This window comes from Chiloscyllium punctatum, chromosome 5, assembly GCF_047496795.1.
Source record: "Chiloscyllium punctatum isolate Juve2018m chromosome 5, sChiPun1.3, whole genome shotgun sequence".
In the NCBI taxonomy this organism is placed as follows: Eukaryota; Metazoa; Chordata; class Chondrichthyes; order Orectolobiformes; family Hemiscylliidae; genus Chiloscyllium; species Chiloscyllium punctatum.
In genome coordinates this window covers 124,066,466-124,088,391 of record NC_092743.1, presented here as the reverse complement: position 1 = coordinate 124,088,391, position 21,926 = coordinate 124,066,466, and positions in this window count along the sequence as shown.

Here is a 21,926-nt window from a genome sequence, read left to right as displayed (position 1 = left end):
ACCAAGATCCCTCTGCTCATTCACACTATCCCAAGTATCCGACCATTAGCCCAGTACCTCATCTTTTTGTTACTCATGCCAAAGTGAATCACCTCACACTTACCCACATTGAACTCCATTTGCCACCTTTCTGCCCAGCTCTGCAGCTTATCTATATCCCGCTGTAACCTGACACATCCTTCCTCACTGTCAACAACTCCACCGACTTTCATATCATCCGCAAACTTGCTCACCCAACCTTCTAGCCCTTCCTCCAGGTCATTTATAAAAATGATAAACAGCAACGGTCCCAAAACAGATCCTTGCGGAACACCACTACTAACTGCATCCAAGATGAACCTTTACCATCAACTACTACCCTCTGTCTTCTTCCAGCCAGCCAATTCCTAATCCAAACCTCCAACTCACCCTCAAAGCCATTCCTCCGTATTTTTTGCAGTAGCCTACCATGGGGAACCTTATCAAACGCCTTACTAAAATCCATATACACCACATCTACTGTTTTACCCTCGTCCACCTCCTTAGTCACCTCCTCAAAGAATTCAATAAGGTTTGTGAGGCACGATCTGCCCTTCACAAAACCATGCTGACTATCCTTGATCACATTATTCCTATCCAGATGTTCATAAATCCTATCCTTTACAATTCTCTCCAAGACTTTGCCCACAACAGAAGTGAGGCTCACCGGCCTATAGTTACTAGGGTTATCCCTACTCCCCTTCTTGAACAAGGGAACCACATGTAAGGAAATAGATGGTGACATCATGAAAAGTGTCCATATGAAAGAGGAGGAAGTGCTGGAGTCTTGAAATGCATAAAAGTGGATAAATCCCCAGGACCTGATCAGGTATTTCATAGAACTCTTTGGGAAGCTAAGGAAGTGATTGCTGGGCCCCTCACTAAAATATTTGTATCATCGATAGTCACAGGTGAGATGCCGGAACACTGGAGGTTGGCAAGCTTGTGCCACTGTTTAAGAAGGGCGGAAAAGACAAGCCAAGGAACTATAACCCGGTGAGCCTGACATCGGTGGTGGACAAGAGTCACAGAGTCATAGAGATGTACAGCATGGAAACAGAACCTTCTGTCCAATCCGTCCATGCCGACCAGATATCCCAACCCAATCTAGTCCCAGCTGCCAGCACCCGGCCCATATCCCTCCAAACCCTTCCTATTCATATACCTAATGAAATGCCTCTTAAATGCTACAATTGTACTGGTCTCCACCACATCCTCTGGCAGCTCATTCCATACACATACCACCCTCTGAGTGAAAACGTTGCCCCATATGTCTCTTTTATATCTTTCCCCTCTCACCCTAAACCTACGCCCACTAGTTCTGGACTCCCTGACACCAGGGAAAAGACTTTGTCTATTTATCCTTTCCATGCCCCTCATGATTTTATAAACCTCTATAAGGTCACCCCTCAGCCTTCGACGCTCAAGAGAAAACAGCCCCAGCCTGTTCAGCCTTTCCCTATAGTTCAAATTCCCCAACCCTGGCAACATCCTTGTAAATCTTTTCTGAACCCTTTCAAGTGTCACAACATCTTTCCAATAGGAAGGAGACCAGAATTGCACACAATATTCCAACAGTGGCCGAACCAATGTCCTGTACAGCCGCAACATGACCTCCCAACTCCTGTACTCAAAACTCTGACCAATAAAGGAAAGCATACCAAACACCTTCTTCACTATCCTATCTACCTGCAACTCCACTTTCAAGGAGCTATGAACCTGCACTCCAAGGTTTCTTTGTTCAGCAACACTCCCCAGGACCTTACCATTCAATGTATAAGTCCTGCTAAGCTTTGCTTTCCCAAAATGCAGCACCTCACATTTATCTGAATTAAAGTCCATCTGCCACTTCTCAGTCCACTTGTCAAGATCCTGTTGTAATCTGAGGTGTCCAGTACACCTCCAAATTTGATGCCATCTGCAAACTTACTAACTGTACCTCTTATGCTCACATCCAAATCATTTATGTAAATGACAAAAAGTCGAGGACCCAGCACCGATCCTTCTGACACTCCACTGGTCAAAGACCTCCAGTCTGAAAAACAACCCTCCACCACCACCTTCTGTCTTCTACCTTTGAGCTCGTTTTGTATCCAAATGCCTAGTTCTCCCTGTACTCCGTGAGATCTAATCTTGCTAATCAGTCTCCCATGGGGAACCTTGTTGAACGCCTTACTCAAGTCCATATAGATCACATCTACTGCTCTGCCTTCATCAATTCTCTTTGTCACTTCCTCAAAAAACTCAATCAACTTTGTGAGACATGATTTCCCACGTACAAAACCATGCTGACTATCCCTAATCAGTCCTTGCTTTTCCAAATCCTGTCCCTCAGGATTCACTCCAACAACTTGCCCACCACCGATGTCAGGCTTATTGGTCTATAGTTCCCTGTCTTGTCCTTACCACCCTTCTTAAAGAGTGGCACCACGTTAGCCAACCTCCAGTCTTCAGCACCTCACCTGTGACTTTCTATGATACAAATATCTCAGGAAGAGGCCCAGCAATCACTTCTCTAGCTTCCCACAGTGTTCTTGGGCACACCTGATCAGGTCCTGGCTTTTTATCCACCTTTACCTGTTTCAAAACATCCAGTACTTCCTCCTCTGTAATATGGACATTTTGCAAGATGTCAAAATCTATTTCCTTACATTCTAAATCTTCCATAGCCTTCTCCACAGTAAATACTGATGCAAAATACTCAGTTAGTATCTCCCCCATTTTCTGTGGCTTCACACATAGGCCACCTTGCTGATCTTTGAGGAGCCCTATTCTCTCCCTAGTTACCCTTTTGTCCTAATGTATTGTAAAAGCTCTTTGGGATCTCCTTAATTCCAGTTGCCAAAGCTATCTCATATCCCCTTTTTGCCCTCCTGATTTCCCTCTTAAGTATACTCCTACTTTCTTTCTAATCTTCTAAGGATTCACTCGATATATCCTGTCTATACCTTACATATGCTTCCTTCTTTTTCTTAACCAAACCCTCAATTTCTTTAGTCATCCAGCATTCCGTATACCTACCAGCCTTTCCTTTCACGCTAACAGTAATGTACTGTCTCTGGACTCTTGTTATCTCATTTCTGAAGGCTTCCCATTTTCCAGCCATCCCGTTACCTGTGAACATTTGCCCCCAGTCAGCTTTCGAAAGTTCTTGCCTAATACCGTCAAAATTGGCCTTTCTCCAATTTAGAACCTCAACTTTTAGATCTGATCGATCCTTTTCCATCATTACTTAAATTTAATAGAATTATGGTTGCTGGCCCCAAAGTGTTCCCTCACTGACACCTTAGTCACCTTCCCTGCCTTATTTCCCAAGAGTAGGTCAAATTTTGCACCTTCACAAGTAGGTTCGTCCACATACTGTATCAGAAAATTGTCATGCACACACTTAACAAATTCCCCCCCGTCTAAATCCTTAACACTATGGCAGTCCAGTCAATGTTTGGAAAGTTAAAATCCCCGACCATAACCACCCTATTATTCTTACAGATAGCTGAGATCTCCTTACAAGTTTGTTTCTCAGGTTCCCTCTGACGATTAGGGGGTCTATAATATAATCCCAATTAGGTTATCATCCCTTTCTTATTTCTCAGTTTCACACAAATAACTTCCCTGGATGTATTTCAGGGAATATCCTCCCTCATCACAGCTGTAATGTTATCCCTTATCAAAAATGTCATGCCTCTTCCTCTCCTGCCTCTCTTTCTATCCTTCCTGTAGCATTTGTATCCTGGAACATTAAGCTGCCAGTCCTGCCTGTCACTGAACCATGTTTCTGGAATTGCTATTATATCCCAGTCCCATGTTCCTAACCATGCCTGAGTTCATCTGCCATCCCTGTTTAGTCCCCTTGCATTGAAAGAAATGCAGTTTAATTTATTAGTCCTACCTTGTCCCTACCTGCCCTGACTGTTTGTCTCGCTTCTGTTCTCAACTGCAACAGTCTCATATTGATCTCTTTCCTCACTATCTCCCTGGGTCTCACCTCCCCATCTTACTAGTTTAAATCCTCCTGAACAGCTCTAGCAAATTTCCCTGCCAGTGTATTAGCCCCCTTCCATTTTAGGTGCAATCAGTCCTTCCTGTACTTGTTGGCGGGAATCCTGAGGGACAGGATGTACATGTATTTGGAAAGGCAAGGACTGATTAGGGTCAGTCAACATGGCTTTGTGTGTGGGAAATCATGTCTCACAAAATTGGTCAAATTTTTTGAACACCTACCAAAGAGGATTGATGAGGGCAGAGCGGTTAATGTCATCTATATGGACTTCAGTAAGGCGTTTGACAAGGTTCCCCATGGGACACTGGTTAGTAAGGTTAGATCTCACAGAATACAGGGAGAACTAGCTATTTGGATACAGAACTGAATCAAAGGTAGAAGACAGAGGGTGGTGGTGGAGGGTTGTTTTTCAGACTGGAAGACTGTGACCAGTGGAGTGCCACAAGGATCAGTGCTTTTCGTCATTTATATAAATGATTTGGATGTGAACTTAAGAGGTACAATTAGTAAGTTTGCTGATGACACTAAAATTGGAGGTGTAGTGGACAGCAAAGAAGATTACCTCAGATTACAACGGGATCTTGATCAGATGGGCCAATGGGCTGAGAAGTGGCAGATGGACTTTAATTCAGATAAATGCGAGGTGCAGCATTTTGGGAAAGCAAACCTTAGCAGGACTTATACACTGAATGGTAAGGTCCTGGGGAGTGTTGCTGATCAAAGAGACCTTGGAGTGCAGGTTCATAGCTCCTTGAAAGTGGAGTCGCAGGTAGATAGGATTGTGAAGGAGGCGTTTGGTATACTTTCCTATATCGGTCAGAGTATTGAGTACAGGAGTTGGGAGGTCATGTTGCGGCTGTATAGGACTTTGGTTAGGCCACTGTTGGAATATTGCGTGCAATTCTGGTCTCCTTCCTATCGGAATGATGTTGTGAAACTTGAAAGGGTTCAGAAAAGATTCCTGAAGAAGGGCTTATGCCCGAAACGTCGATTCTCTGCTCCTTGGATGCTGCTTGACCTGCTGCGCTTTTCCAGCAACACATTTTTCAGCTCTGATCTCCAGCATCTGCAGTCCTCATTTTCTCCTCAGAAAAGATTTACAAGGATGTTGCCAGGGTTGGGGCATTTAAATAGGTGGCACGTTAGCACAGTGGTTAGCATTGCTGCCTCACAGCGCCAGAGACCTGGGTTCAATTCCCGCCTCAGGCAACTGTCTGTGTGGAGTTTGCACATTCTCCCCATGTCTGCATGGGTTTCCTCTAGGTACTCTGGTTTCCTCCCACAGTCCAAAAATGTGCCGGTTAGGTGAATTGGCCATGCTAAATTGCCTGTAGTGTTAGGTGAAGGGGTAAATGTAGGGGAATGGGTCTGGATGGGTTGCTCATCGGAGGATCGGTGTGGACTTGTTGGGCCAAAGGGCCTGTTTCCACACTGTAGGGAATCTAATTTAATCATGAACTATAGGGAAAGGCTGAACAGGTTGGGGCTGTTTTCCCTTGAGCGTCGGAGGCTGAGGGGTGACCTTATTGAGATTCATAAAATCATGAGGGGCATGGACAGGATAAATAGACAAAGTCTTTTCCCTGGTGTCAGAGAGTCCAGAACTGGGGGCGTAGGTTTAGGGTGAGAGGGGGCAGATGTAAAAGATATCTAAGGGGCAACTTTTTCACTCAGAGGGTGGTACATGTATGGAATGAGCTGCCAGAGGAAGTGGTGGAGGTTGGTACAATTGCAAAATTTAAAAGGCATCTGGATGGGTATACGAATAGGAAGAGTTTAGAGGGATATGGGCCGGGTGTTGGCAGGTGGGACTAGATTGCGTCGGGATATCTGGTCTGCATGGACGTGTGGACCGATGGGTCTGTTTCTGAAGGTGCTGTACATCTCTATGACTCTCTGACTCTGTGACTCAAGAAACCAAATTCCTCTGATTAACAGATCTCAAGAACTATTGCCATGATTCTGTCTTATGTATGCATGCAACAGAATTTGAGTAAAGGATATATTTTGCAAATCTCTCACCTTTTTAAATCATAATTTAATCAAAGTGTACTCACACTTGTTTCAGTTCTGTAGTTTAGTAATATATTTGTATCAAATGAACGATCCCACGACAATCCAAAGCTACTCAAAGACAATTGTGGCTCCAGGTAGTGTTTTCAATATGTGGCTAAGTTTCATTGCAAGATGGCAAATAGACCATCATTCTACTGTCCAACTGGCTGCTACAGCAACGTAGGTTGACTATTCTTTTCTGTGAGAAGCTTTACACTTTCAAAAGTTTCTGGGAGATCTAGACTCATCACTTGAGTTACTATGAACATAGCTCTGTTTTCTACCATGTCACTTTATAATATGTTAAAGTCAAAAGTTTGACCTACTTGCACTACCAAACAATTCATGATTCCTTTGCATAATTCTTAGTCTAACATTGGGGCAGCACGGTGACTCAGTGGCTAGCACTGCTGACTCACAATGCCAGGGACTCGGGTTTGATTCCAGCCTTGGGCGACAATCTGTGTGGATTCTCCCTGTGTCTATATGGGTTTCCTCCAGGTGTTCCGATTTCCTCCAATTACTTCAAAAATACGCATGTCAGGTGGATTGGTGATGCTAAACTACCCATGCTGTCCAGGGATATGCAGGCTAGGAGGATTAGCACTGAGGAAATACAGGGTTACAGGGATAGAGTTGGGTGGTGGGACTGTGTGGGATGCTTTATGGGGGATTGTTGTGGACTCGATGGGCAGAATGGCCTAATTCTACTCTGTAGAAATTCTACGAAAAGCAATGGTTCAACAAAGATTTTAAACCTTATATGGAGATAATTTTTTTCTGTGATATTATTTGAATATTATTATGATTTTTATTAAATTGGTAGATCTATACCTGATCCTCTTGAGTATATTGTGATGGATGCTTTATTTTAAATTCATGAAATTGATCCTGAATTGACATGGAAATACTGGAAAATGGAAATTTGTTTTCAAGCATAATTTATTTTAAAAAAAATTGGTGGTGATGGTTTTTCAGTACTGCAATGAGAAACCGCAGATGAACATTTTCCTCTACTTTTACAGAGTCAACATCTGTGGAAAAGAAAAGGTGGGGAGGAAATTACACAGCAAAAAGGAACCGTAAACCCTAAAAAAAGCAAAAAGACCTGCAGTCAATGCACTCTATTTTGATTAAATCTGTATCATAACAAACTTTTCTCAGTCAGAACTCTGATATAAACATCAATAATAGCATTCTAAACTCAAGGATTCTCCACTGGAAATCTGCATCAGATTATACATCAACATTATGTTGATTGCTTTAATAAATATCATTGTTCCTTAATTATGTTTCTCTGTCATCCAATTTTCCTTTCTTTGTCTCTTGACTCATGTTGTTCTACAGTTCAGTAAGTGTTTAGATTAGATTCCCTACAGTGTGGAAACAGGCCCTTCAGCCCAACCTGACCCTCCAAAGAGTAACCCACCCAGAGCATTTCCCTCTGACTAATGCACCTAACACTATGGGCAATTTAGCATGGCCAATTCACCTGATCTGCACATCTTTGGACTGTGGGAGGAAACTGGAGCACCCAGAGGAAACCCACGCAGACACAGGGAGAATGTGCAGACTCCACACAGACAGTCACCCGAGGCTGGAATCAAACCAAAGTCCCTGGTGCTGTGAGGCAGCAATGCTAACTACTGAGCCACCACACCACCCACAATCCGCAAGTGAATAGTCACTTCATACAGCAGAATTTGAGTGTGCCGAAAAAGACACATATTGCTGAAGCTTTTAATCTTGCATTCACCAGGACACATATAAGAATGTAAAAGTTCATGCACTAAAAATAATTTTCACGATAAGATGAAAGACGCTAATTGGTTTTTCAAGTCAATACTGATTGTTTTCTCAATGGCAACAAGTCAGCCAATGATGCTTGCAAATAATCTTGCACACTCCAGAATAATTCAAAAACTTTGCGAGGCGTGAACATATTCATTTCCTTGCAGAGATCAGGTTCCTGCTTATGAATGCATGCTACTTCCCAAAGGCATAAATAAAATGTTGTGAGTTCAACGATAACCTTGTACTGGTTGTTAGATTAGCTGTTAACACAGAAGGATTGTTCAGCAAACTTTGCCCAGTGTATAATCACAACAGTAAGTGCTTTGAGTTTGGCAAGTGTGGACTTTTTGAATATAGTCTGTACTCTGACAATTGCCAACAATCGAAGGAAATGCTGTTTGATCTGATCAGATAATTGCGATATATGTACCTGGCATCACACTGTCACTGAAAGTCATAAATGATATTGCTCAATTTTGTTTTTATTAGAACATCATTTTGGACTGATATTAGTCAAAAATAGCACTTTGTGAATTAGCCGTGTGAAATAGCTTTCTTAAATGTTGCTCAAATTTTGAGGAAGTTTGTTTTTTTTCCAGAGTAATTTAAGAAAGATGAAGCATTTTCAGGTCTTTAGTGCATATGTAAGTTGGTGCAATTACAAGTAAATAATGTTCTGAAAAAAACAAATGCTGGAGATTACAATGGGTCAGGTGGCATCCATGGAGAGAGAGCAAGTTACGTTTTGAGTCTAGATGACCCTTCATCAGAGCTGAAATTAAGTGTGAAGGGGGGTGAAGGGAGTGCATGTGGGTTGGAGTGCTGGGGAGACAGGACATTGATGGATTCACCCTCCCAGTGATAATGATGTGATCAGGATAGCCATTGCCCTGCAAGATAGCTTTGATGTTTTCTTTACCTGTGTCAGGTTTGCAAGGTCAGCTCATAGCTTGAGCCATAGTTAGACTATGCTAATAGATCTATCATCTGGCAGTTCTAGTTACTGTATATTAATCCCAAAGTATATATGGCGTTCAAGGTAGATTTATGGAAGATAGTAATAGAGAATCCAATGGCATATCTCTGAGATGTATTCAAAATCCTTTTTGAATATTCTGGTATTTGTCAAACCTGTAGTCTCCCATTGCTTTCTCCAGAGCATATAATGGCGAATCAAATTAGATTTGCCTACCAATCCGCACCTTTACTCCCCTAGAATAAATTGTATGACAATAAAATTTAACATTGTTACTTGTTTCTTTGTGTGTAAGATGTTAAAGCTTCAGCAGCATATCTCTTTGTTCAACAATATCCTCAAGTAACTCAATCAGGAGACAGTTCAATCTCAATCCACAATGAGAAGGCCAGTCTAACATATGGATCATCTCCTTCCACCCAAGTTAAGTGCTACCGATATAGCCTGGGTTTGATGACAATCCACCTGCCCCATACCACATTCCTGAGGGTGGGATGATATGTGGGTTGATGGAAAATTGGGCACTGTGCCATGGATGCCATTCTGAACATCTGCCCCTGTTGTAAGGGCCTGTTTCCACACTGTTAGGAATTTAATCTAAATAGGATGAGAGCAAGCTATCCAATGGGAGAAATCAGGATGCTCACCAATCTAAGGGCTGATTGAGACCCATTGTAGTAAAATGAGAGCATCTTCTGGTGTCCCAGGTTTTGTACTCGCTCGAGATAAATCAAAATGGTGCATATAGTTCATCAATTTTTCACTGTTTGGGTGGTCACTAATCAAGGGTGAGAGAATACCTTCTTTACAGGCCACCTATGCCTTATGGAGATCCTTACTCCCAACCCCTGCCCAAAGCCCATATTCTTCCTTTGCCCTCCCTGTACTGTCTACTTGGCCATTCAGCCCCACCTTCTGTGCCCTTACCTCTCCTTGCTGATAGTGTCAGTCTAGCACCAGCAAGTGTAGAATCATAGAATCATAGAATCAATACAGTGTGGAAACAGGTCCATCGGCCCAACAAGTCAATACCATCTCTCTGAAGCGTAACCCACCCAGACCGATTCCCCAACACTATTACTATAAATTTACCCTGACTAATACACCAAACCTACACATCCTGAACACTCTCAACATGTATGTGCTTGGTGGGTTAGCCATAGTTAATGTGGGGGGTTACGGGGATACTTTGTGGCAAGTCACTGTGGACTTGATAGGCCATATGACCTGCTTTCATAGGTGATTCTATGATTCTATGGTCGTTAAATGGGATGAGGGCAAGCTAGCTAAATGGAGGCAGATTCACCTCCAGATTTTGGGAACAGACACCCAATTACTCACCTCTATCCTGGAAAATTTAGCATCACAATTATACAAGTGGCATTTCAAATGACATTTGACAGTCTGGCACATTTTATTTTCTTCCTAGCCTCGGGGCATATATCAACTGTTGACACTCACAAACCTGAAAATTACTGTTGTCATCAGCAGTTTCACTATTGTAGAAGAAGTGGTTGACACATCAAGAGGAGATTTTGCAAATGCATGCTGTTAGAACACTGAACTGTAAAGGATTTTCTACACATGATGAACAGTAATTCATATTGTGATCTTTTATTGTGAATCAAACTTAGTTCATGCTCCTTGTGCTCAAAATATGTACCAGGAATCCGACATCTACTTCTTATTCCCTGATAATTAAGGAGGGAACAATATTGTTGGCCTTGTTATTGAATGTTCTTTACAATCAGAGAGACATTAGAGGCATCATCAACTAGTGGACACTGTGTTAAGTTCTCGAAGTCATGCACTGGACCACTGTGGCACTTCCTTTTGGTAGTGTTACTGAAAACAACAATGCCACAATTGTCTGTTGCTCACAATGAGGAATTTTGCACGATTAGCCAAAAGGTTGATCCACTGACAGCACTCAATCAACATTATTGTCATTGCTGCTTGAGCACAAACCTTGAAATAAAATGAAGTGGATGGGAACAGAAATTGACACAAGCTGCCAAAGATATCAGATAATTCTGAAATCATTCTCACTGGCCCCATTTGCCAGGATAGTCAGTTAGAATTGGTTGTAATAGTGGGGATGGAATCTAAAAGCAGGTAAGTTTTGTTCTAACTGTACAAGACATCAGTGAAGCTACTGTTGGAGTATTGCCTGCAGTTTGAGAAAACAGTAGTTTGTGGCAATATCGTAGATTAGTAATCCAGAAGCCTAGACAAATGACCAGGTCACGGGTTGAAATGCCACCCACAGCTGTTGGTGTATGTTAAATTTAATTAATTAATAAACTCAGTTGAAAACTAGTATCCAAACCAATGTGTTAGAATATCATCCATTGCCATTGAAAACCTATCTGGTTCTCTATTGTTTTAATATGCACTTGTGGATTTGAGGTTTACAAAATTATGATGGGCATGGATAGAATAAATAGACAAAGTCTTTTCCCTGAGGTCAAGGAGTCTAGAACTAGAGGGCATAGGTTTAGGGTGGGAGGGGAAAGATATAAAAGAGACCTAAGGGGCGACTTTTTCATGCAGAGGGTGGTACGTGTATGGAATGAGCTACCAGAGGATGTGGTGGAGGCTGGTACAATTGCAACATTTAAGAGGCATTTGGATGGGTATATGAATAGGAAGGGTTTGGAGGGATATTGGCCAGGTGCTGGCAGGTGGGACTAGATTGGGTTGGGATATCTGGTCGGCATAGACGGTTTAGACCGAAGGGTCTGTTTCCATGCTGTACATCTCTATGACTCTATGACTCTATAACGTGGGCATCACTGGCTGGCCAGCATTTAATGCCTGTACCTAATTGCCCTTGAGAAGGTGGAAGTAAGGTGCATTCTCAAACTCTGCAGTCCACTTTCTGTAAGTTGACAAACAATGCCTGTATTAGGAAGGGAATTTCAGAATTTTGACCCAGCGACAGTGAACGAATGGTGATATATTTCCAAATCAGGATGGTGAGTGAGTTGGAGGGAATTTGCAAGTGGTGTTGTTTTTATGTATCTGCTGGTCGTGGCTGCTGCTGAAAGATCTTTGATGAATTTCTGCAAAGCACCTTGTTATAATTACATACTGCTGTGACTGAGCATTGATGGTGGGGAGATTGGATGCTTGTGAATGTATTTACCTGGATGGTTCCAAGTTTCTTGAGTGTTATTGGAGCTGCACCATTGATGTAAGTGGGAAGAACCATCATTCTCCTGATTTGTGCCTTGTAGGTGGTCGACGGTCTTTGGGGAGTCAGGAAGTGAGTTATTCACTGCTATATTTCTAAGCTCTAACCAGCTCTTGCAGCCATTAACTTTTTATGGTGAGTTCAGTTGAGTTTCTGGTCAATGGGAACCCTGAGGATGTTAATACTAGGGAATTCAATGATGGTTAGACCATTGACTTCAAGGGGCAGTGATTAGATTGTCTCTTATTGAGATGGTTCTTGATGGTATTTCTTTGGTGCAAACATTTCTTATCACTTGTCAGCCCAATCCTGGAAATTATCTGTTTGCGTTTGAACATGGACTGCTTTAATATTGAGGAGTTGTGAATGGACCTGCAAACTGTACAATCATCAGCTTACATCCCTACTTCTGACCATATAGGGAAGGGAAGGTCAATTATGAAGCAGCTGAATATGGTTGGACTAAGGTCACTACCCAGAGGAGCTCCTTCAGAGATGTCCTGGAGCTGGAATGACTTACCTCTAACAACCACAGATATCTTAATATGTGCTAGATATGACTCCAACTAGCAAGGAGTTTGCCCCCTGATACCTATTAAGTTCAGTTTTGCTAGGGCTCCTTGGTGCCTCACTCAGACAAGTACAGCATTGATGTCAATGGCTGTCACTTTCACTTCACCTCTGGAATTCAGCTCTTTTGTCCATGTTTCTCCCAAAGTGGTAATTAGGTCAGGAGTTGAGTGGCTCTGGTGGAACCCAAACTGGGTGTCACTGAGCAGGTTATTGCTGAGCAATTGATAGCACTATTGATGATACCTTCCATCACTTCACTAATGATCAAGAGTATAAAGATAGGGTGGTAATTACAAGGGTTGGTTTTGTCTTGCGTTTAATGTACAGCACATACCTGGACAATTTTCCACATTGTTAGGTAGATGTCATTGTTGTAACTCTTCTGGAACAGGTTGGCTAGGGCAGCGGCATGTTCTGGAGCACAAGTGTTCAATACTAAGATTGAAATGTATTCAGGGCCATAGCTTCATAACATCAAGTGCCTCCATTTATTGCCATCACCTGGAGTGAATTGAGTTGGTTGAAGCCTGGCATTTGGGATGACTGGAGAAGGCCGAGAGGAATCGCTCACTTGGTACTTCTGATTGAAGATTATTGCAAATGCTTCTGGCTTACCTTTTGCACTGATATATTGGGCTCTTCCATAATTGAGAGTAGGGAAATTGTGGAGCCTCCTCCTTCAGTGAGTAGTTTAACTGTCCACTACCATTCATGACTGAATGTGCAGGACTGCAGAGTTTAGATCTCATCCATTGGTTGTGGGATCACTTAGCTCTGTCAACCACTTGATGCTTATGCTGTTTTGCATGCAAGTAGTCCTGTTTGGTAGCTTCACCAGGCTGACACCTCATTTTTAGAAATGCCTTGTGTTTTTTTTTCTGGCATGTCCTCCTATACTCTCCATTGTCTTCTGATGTTCTACTGGGAAGGGTTAATTATGACTTCAGATGCACAGCAATGTGGTTAACTTGTAACTGCTCTCCCAGTTGGCCTAGGAAGCCACTTGCTATACTGGAGTAACACAGAAAAGTCAAAACGAAATAAAACTGGATAGCCCACCTGCATTAGCAAGTCACTGGAAATGACCTGGCATGTTCCACACTGTTAACCCTGTACAGTCTTTCTTCCCAACATCCGGGAGCTTTTGCTGGAACTGGAACAGCTGACCCATGGACTGGACAAACATCGGTCAGAAGTAGTCATTGTTGTGCATGTCTTTCAGTTAGTATGCCAGAACCTTTTAAGAAACAAGCTCATGATGTTATAACTCTAACATAGCACGTGGTCTGAACATATAAAAGTGTCGTGCCCACGTAAAGCATGACTAGCTGTTGAAAATGTGCAATCCTTTGCAACTGAATAGCCTAATACAGTAGAACTTTGATTATCCAAACAAGATGGATGGGGAGTATTTTGCCCAGATAACCAGAATCAAGTGGTAATTTTTGAGTGCCGGTTATCTGAACATTTCCCAGTTATCTGGCAATGCACGCCATAATGCCATTTAACTGATAACTGACCTGATCATAAACAAGCAGTAACTTTAGTGCTGATTATCAACCATTTCTTGGTTATCTGGCAATACATACCTTAACGCCATTGAACAGATTTGCCTAATTCCGTTTATATGGGACCTTGACATCTTGTTTGGATAATCTGGAATTCGGATAATTGATGTTCGGATATTCAAGGTTTTAGGCCAGGAATTGAAGTGCTCATGATATTAATATTTATATAAACTTGTAATAAATGTCGATTGACTCTTTCGATATCGCATTATTCAAGTCCAGTTCTTATAATAAAGGAGTTAATATGAACATTGCCTCATCAGGTACAAACATATTGCTGGAGACAGCAGTTCAGTCATGCGTATAGATTATACTTGACATACAATGGGCAGAATCTGATAAACCTCTGAATGTAGAAATAGGTGAAAAGTTTTGGAAAATAGGATGGGATCAGCAGTCAAAAAATTCTTGATGCTGAGAGCTAAATACCTAATTTTGTAACAAAGTATTGAACAGTGAGTTGAAAATCTCGCTTGTGAGCAGCAAAAGGTCTATTTACATGAATTAATACCTCATTATTAGCTAATCATGCCTTACTTCAATACAAGTTCACCTTCTACCACCCACCAGCTTGAAATGGAACAGTGATAATTCCTGAAAGTCAAAGTGGGTAGCTGATGATTCTAGGTAAAAACAATGACTGCAGATGCTGAAAACCAAATACTGGATTAGTGGTGCTGGAAGAGCACAGCAGCCACTAATCCAGCTGATGATTCTAGTTTGCTGCTCATTCCTCCAAGCCCTCTATCTTGGACAACAGTCACCAACGTCTCATGGCAAGTTTGGTGGCAACCACACACACATCACATCCACAGATATTGGCATTGTACACATATCAGCCTTACTACATCATCATGGCACATCTCCAGGCTACTTTCAGAAGGGTTCCGTACTTCAATGCTGCAGTTTGGAATGCACTGGCGTCTTTCATTGTAATGCTTCTGCCAGGGCATTATGCACATAGGGACAGCCACTCATTTCATGGATTGGATCAGGCTACATATCAGAATTGCTAGCTTGATCCTTTAACACTTATTCACTTTGCACCCACGAGCATGTTCACAGGATCTCTGCTTTGCCATACCTTTTAGCCCCCTCAGCCACAGCTTAAAGACTCACAGTGTTCTGCCTTGACACAAAGACAAGCAACTAGTTATGGTTGTTAGCTCTTGTTCAAGTGGATGGACATGAGAGAAAATCAATGAACTGCTGATGCTGAAGATCTGTGTTCTGAAGAACGAAACGTTAACTCTGCTTTCTCTCCACAGATGTGGCCAGGCCAGCCGAGTTTTTCCAGCAATTTCTGTTTGTGAAGGAGCTGGCCATGTTATTTTATGTCACCATGCCATGTCAATTTTGAGTAGAGATGTCAATCTCAAAACAGCATTCGTTGTCAGCAGCTTATGTGCCAAACACACAACATTTGTGTCAACTAAATAGCCATGTCTCAAAGTCAAATGCTTACACCATGTCTAATTCTGTTGTGGGAAGGCAATGGCCTTATGGTATTATCACTAGACTATTAATCCAGAAACTCAGTTAATGTTTGTGCATGGAACTCAAGTAGGTGGTTTGCAGGTGCAGCAAGTACCTAAGAAGGCAAATGGAATATTGGCCTTCATTGTGAGACAGAGGCTAAAAATAAGGAGGTAATGCTGCAGCTGTATGGGATGCTGGTGAGGCCACACGTTTAGTACTGAATACTGTTTTGGTTTCCTTACTTGAGAAAGGATGTACTGGCAAAGGAGGGGGTGCAGAGAAGGTTCACTAGTTTGATTCCAGAGTTGAAAGGGTTGGCTTCAGAGGAGAGATTATGTAAACTGGGACTATACTCACTAGAATTTAGAAAAAAAGAGAGAGAGTCTTATAGAAATATGTAAAATTATTAAAGGCATAGATAAGATAGAAGCAGGGAGATTGTTTCCACTGGCAGGTGAAACTAGAATTAGGGGAAAAGCCGCAAGATAAGAGGAAGCAGATTTAGGACTGAGTTGAGGATGAACATCTTTACCCAAATGGTTGTGAGTCTGTGGAATTCCCTGTCCAGTGAGGTTACCTTGTTGAATGTTTTTAAGGCAAAGATAGATAGATTTCTGAACAATAAAGGAATTAAGGGTCACGGTGAGCAGGCAGGTAAGTGGAACTGAGCCCCTGAAAAGATCAGTCCTGATGGTATTGAATGGTGGAGCAGGCTGTGGGGCCAGATGGTCTTCTCCGGCTCCTATTTCTTATGTTCTTACGGTTCTGAGTATAGTAGAGGTTTTATGTTGATCTTAGGTGAGGCACATCATGATGGACCCCATGGTGGCTCACTGATGAGTACTGTGGCCTCACAATGCCATGGACCTGGGTTTGATTCCAGCCTCGGATGACTGCCTTTGTTGAGTCTGCACATGCTTGCCAAGTCTGTGGACTTTGCTCTTATTCCCTCCCACAGTCCAAAGATGTGCATGTGAGGTGGATTAGCCATGTTAAATTGCCCACAATATCAAAGATGTGCAGGGTTAACCATGGGAATTTGATCAGCAATGAAACCATAAATGAATAATTTAAAGACCATTTTCAGAGATATGAGAGGATGTCAATTGTTTTGAGGTGGAAAAACTAACTGAAGACCAAATTAATGCAAAGGAGAAGTAGATTTTTTTTAAAAAAAAGCTAGATTGGGAAACAAAAGGAGTGAGAGAAATGTAACAGTAGTTTGAGGATAACTCCAATTAATATCTGAAATTATGAGGTGACAATTGAATATCTTGTAGTTTATAGAAGAGGAACGAAAACAAAACTAATAAAATAGCATGTGGGGTTTTAAAGATCAGAAAGCTCATATTAGATAAAGAATCAGAGAAAAATGATTATATTAAATGGTGTCTTTCTTAATTCACATTTTAAAATGATTTACAAATTACAAAATAAGTAATTTTCTGAGAAAGATCATTAACATAAATTGATGTCAGTGAAATATGTATTATGAGAAACATCAAGGCATTAAAGGTGAAAAAAAATCTCTATTGGCATTAATGGAGAAGCATTTAAACCTTTTTTATGACGTCCATTGTCTGTTATCTTTGCAAGATATTAAATATATGCAATAACTGTGTTAAGGCATTAAAATAATCTATTGCTGATGAAATTAGAAAATATTTAACTTTATATATAATGTTGAGGTTTTGTTTGATGTGGTTTCCAATGAAGACTAAATTTCTGACTGAAGTTGTCCTCATAGAATCTCTACAGTGTAGAGACAGACCATTTGGTCCAACAGGTCCACACCAACCCTGAAAAGTGTATCCGACCTGGAACCATTCCCCTACCCTATTATTCTACATTTCCTCAGACTAATGCACTAACCTAAACAGCCTGAAACACTATGGGCAATTTCACATGACCAATTCATCTGATCTGCACATCTTTGGACTGTGGGAGGAAACCAGAGCACGTGGAAAGAAACCCACACAGACACAGAGAGAATGTGCAAACTCCATACAGACAGCCACCCGAGGCTAGAATCAAAGCCAGATCCCTGGTGCTGTGAGGCAACAATGTTAGCCACTGAGTCACCATGCTGCCCAACTTTAAATAGACAGCTGCCACTTTCAAATCTTTAATAAACACTAATAATTTAGGCAAGCCAAAGGTTGACTGCAGATGTAAAAGTCAGTGGCTACCTGAAAAGAAAGTTTTCCAAATGTTATCCCTGTGAAAAGTGTCAAAGAAGCGTCACAGGGAGAAAAAGTCACTATAAGCAAAATTTATAATCTCTCAGGAGTATCGCAGACTGTGGAGGTGATGATAGCAAACAAGATCAGTTCACTGGGTGAGCGACATACTTTGTTTTCCAACTTTCAAAAATGCACAGCGACAAGGGTTAAAAGTGTACGGGTTTGTGTACGGTAGTATCTTGAAGTCCTAGTGTGAAGATTCATGTGCTGTGAGAGTCAGAATTCTGTGAGCAATCTTTCAAACATCCCTGCATCACTTGCAAAGCAACCAAAAACGTCTTCCTTCATTCTCACTGCTGCTAATCAGATAATACCAGAAGGAATCAAAAGACTGCCAATGAACCCACAAAGGCTAAGAATCTCAAAATTGATTGCAAGAGCCACAAGGTTCAACTAGCTACTGTTCAAAGATAACTCAGAGACTGATCCATATATTCAATTTAAATTTTCTCTTTTTTGACTCGTGTTATTTCTCATCTGTATACTCATGAATTGCGTAATTATTAAGACATTGACAGTTTGTTGTTAATTGTTGTAAATTGTCTCCTTTAAAGATGACCACATGTGAGTCTGGGAGACAGGTATCCATAGGGGAAATGATTCTTTTAAAATTGCCCTTCTTCTGATCAATTAAGGGGATGTGTGAATAATCAAGGGGATCCATCACATCTCTCTTCATTCAGGGGCTTAATGGCTTGAAGTAACCTATCTAGAACCATAATAAATTGTGGAACTTCACCCAGGGATTGGTCATAACAGTACTTTCTTAATCTTAAAAGTATGATAAATTAATTAATCAAAATTCAAAGAAGATTGGTTACAATGAAGTCCACTAACACAGTAGAGCTTGGATGAAGCATAAAATTGATGTAAGATCTGTGGGGTCCAGTCTAATTCAACTGTAAGACTTCAGTCAATTATGACTATAATCTTTGTCAGGAGTCATGATGTAAAAGGGACTTTCAATGCAATCTAGCAACATGTTAAGTATTATGGTGTTTCATATGCTTCACAAACTTTATTAAGTTTACCACAATAAACAGAAAATGTTGATCCTGATAAAAGTTATGATTTGGAGATGTCTGTGTTGGACTGGGGTGTACAAAGTTTAAAAAAAAATCACACAACACAAAGTTATAGTCCAACAGTTTAATTGGAAGCACAACCACCTGATGAAGGAATGACGCTCCGAAAGCTAGTGTGCTTCCAATTAAACCTGTTGGACTATAACCTGGTGTTGTCTGACAAAGGTTAATTGTTTTGATGGGACACCAAGTGCTCAACCTCTGGTTAAGTCTGGCACTGCCTTTTGTTTGAAGTCCATCTTCTGACTTGTCTCCTTCTTGAATATATGTCTAGAGTCAGAGAGTCAGGTAATATAGAAACAGTCCCTTCAGCCCACCATATCTGTGCTGAACAACAGAATAGGTTGTGTTTGGATTTATTGCTGCCCTGTTGCTTATTCATCAATGTGATCACCTGCTTGCATTGACATGTGCTTACCTTGTTTCACAGACTCTTGATTAGACTGAGTATGTTCATAACCTTTACTCATTTAAAAGGCTTCTTTGGAGTTACCCACAAACTTAAACAAAACGTTTCTTTTTGGCATGAACTAACCCTATCCATTGTTTCCCGTTACATTCTGAATATGCAAAACGTTAACTAATACTCAACTGAACTTGTCCATCATGTCTTATACTTATATTACACAAAATATAATTTTAACTGACAGACTTAAGGATAAGTCATTCTCATTGTACTTGAATACAATAGATGCAATCCTACAATAACTTGATTCAAACAGAAATGGTCTTCCTGTGGGACTTGTTGTACATGTAAAAACCCAGGCAATGAGAAAAATACACATGTCTGAAGTGTGGCAAAATCACAATTTTGGTATCCACCACACTATACCTTTACATTGTTCAGTTGTTTTTGAATTACGGCAAATATATGAACATTCAAAATATTTATGATCATTTTGTCATCCGTGATTTCCCTATCCTTACCTGTGAATGAAAGAGATGTTCACTTTCCAGTTATCTCCAAAATATTTGTGTCTGTTCAATAATAACTTTTTCTGTTTGGAATGGCCCACATCCAGCTTTCTGTTAGGGCTAAATTTTATTCTGGCCTGGATTCCCTGCCTGTCTTTCAGAAGTAGAGGAGTAGGTGAGGCACGGTCAGAAACACAAGAGATGCCATCGCTACACACCATCAGGGGTTCCCTTGGCAGGAGAGATGGAACAAAGATATAGGTCAGAATTATTTTGCTTTACTGTGCCCTAACAAGAGATGTGTCTGTGTGATATGAAACTCTGTAACAATTGCACATATCTTATGACCACATGATGCTTGAAAAATCTAGACAACCTATGAGATTGTAAAATGGAGAACTATGTAACTTAAATAATGATCATGAAAGCAATCTCTCAGAATGCTGTTTCGCTGTTTGCTTGTAGAATCAACCTGACAGCTTGTTTGATCCAGCAATCTCTTCTGTTTGCAGCATCATTTTAGAATGCATCACTGAATGATATGATATTCCTCAAGTTGTGGAGAATGATAGCGGTGTACCCCGCTTCATGCTAAAATCGAAAACTATTGCAGTACAATTTCACATCTTAACCTCATGTGTGGAAATCTGAGTGAGCAGATCAGCTTCCCCGTACAGAATAGTCCAATTTTCAAATTGCAATCATTGGAAGGAGATTTGAGTAGATTCTATAGCAGGCAAGCGATCATCTCCACCAGATTACCAACCACGCAATATTAAAGAAAATTTACCGTTTTGTCGCCAAGTGTGCCCAGTATGTCTCTTTTTTTTTGTTAGTTGCTTTATTTTGTAGATTTATTTCAAATAGGAATTTCACTCAACTTAATTCTTGTGCTTGCATAATAAAAAACAGTGTTCCTAATGCTTCAACCAAAAGTATAATTAATGCCATAAAAAGGACAAGTTAGGTTTATTTGCAATATTCTTAAATTGAGAATCAATGTGCTCTAACTTTTACAATTACTTTCAGTAATCCGGTCATAAGTCACACTTAAAAAGATCTAAGATGAACACTTGCCAAACAAATTTACACAATATTTTAACTCTTCACGAAATGTTATTCTTCTAAATATAACTATGAGTTCTGATTGTAATCACCTCCCCTTCATCTTTCTGATAATATTGAGACCAATATTCATGAAAATTCCTTTCCTAAAGTAATACTTTGAACTTGGTTATATTAATTAGATCTAGATGAGCATGGTTAATTTGTATCTAAAGTCTTTTGTGTTGTACGTATGGTCAAGGACCTATTTAATGTTGATGAACTGACAGTTAATGGAGGACAGTTAGTACAACATTCACAGCAGAACTTGTATCTGTTGCCCCCGATGCGGTCTCCTCTACATTGCGGAGACTGGACACTTCCTCACAAAGCGCTTCAGGGAACATCTCCGGGACACTGACACCAATCAACCCCACCGCCCCGTGGCCCAACATTTCAACTCCCCCTCCCACTCTGCCGAAGACATGCAGGTCCTGGGCCTCTTCCACCACCGCTCCCTCACCACCCGATGCCTGGAGGAAGAATGCCTCATCTTCTGCCTTGGAACACTTCAATCCCAGGGCAATGTGGACTTCACCAGTTTCCTCATTTCCCCTCCCCACCCCCCTTACCTCAGTTCCAACCTTCCAGCTCAGCACCACCCCCATGACAATCTCCCTTCCCACCTATCCACTCCACCCTACCCTCTGACCTAGTACCTCCATCCCCACCCACATTCACCCATTGTACTCTTTGCTACCTTCTCCCCAGACCAACCACCCCCCCCCCCTCCACCCACACCCCACCCCCCCCCCCACACACACACACACACACACATGTATCTCTCCACTCTGGTGGCTTCCTGTCTCTATTCCTATTGGCTTTTGCCCGAAATGTTAATTTTCCTGCTCCTCGGATGCTGCCTGATCTGCTATGCTTTTCCAACACCACTCTAATCAGAACTTCTTAAAGGTTTGCCA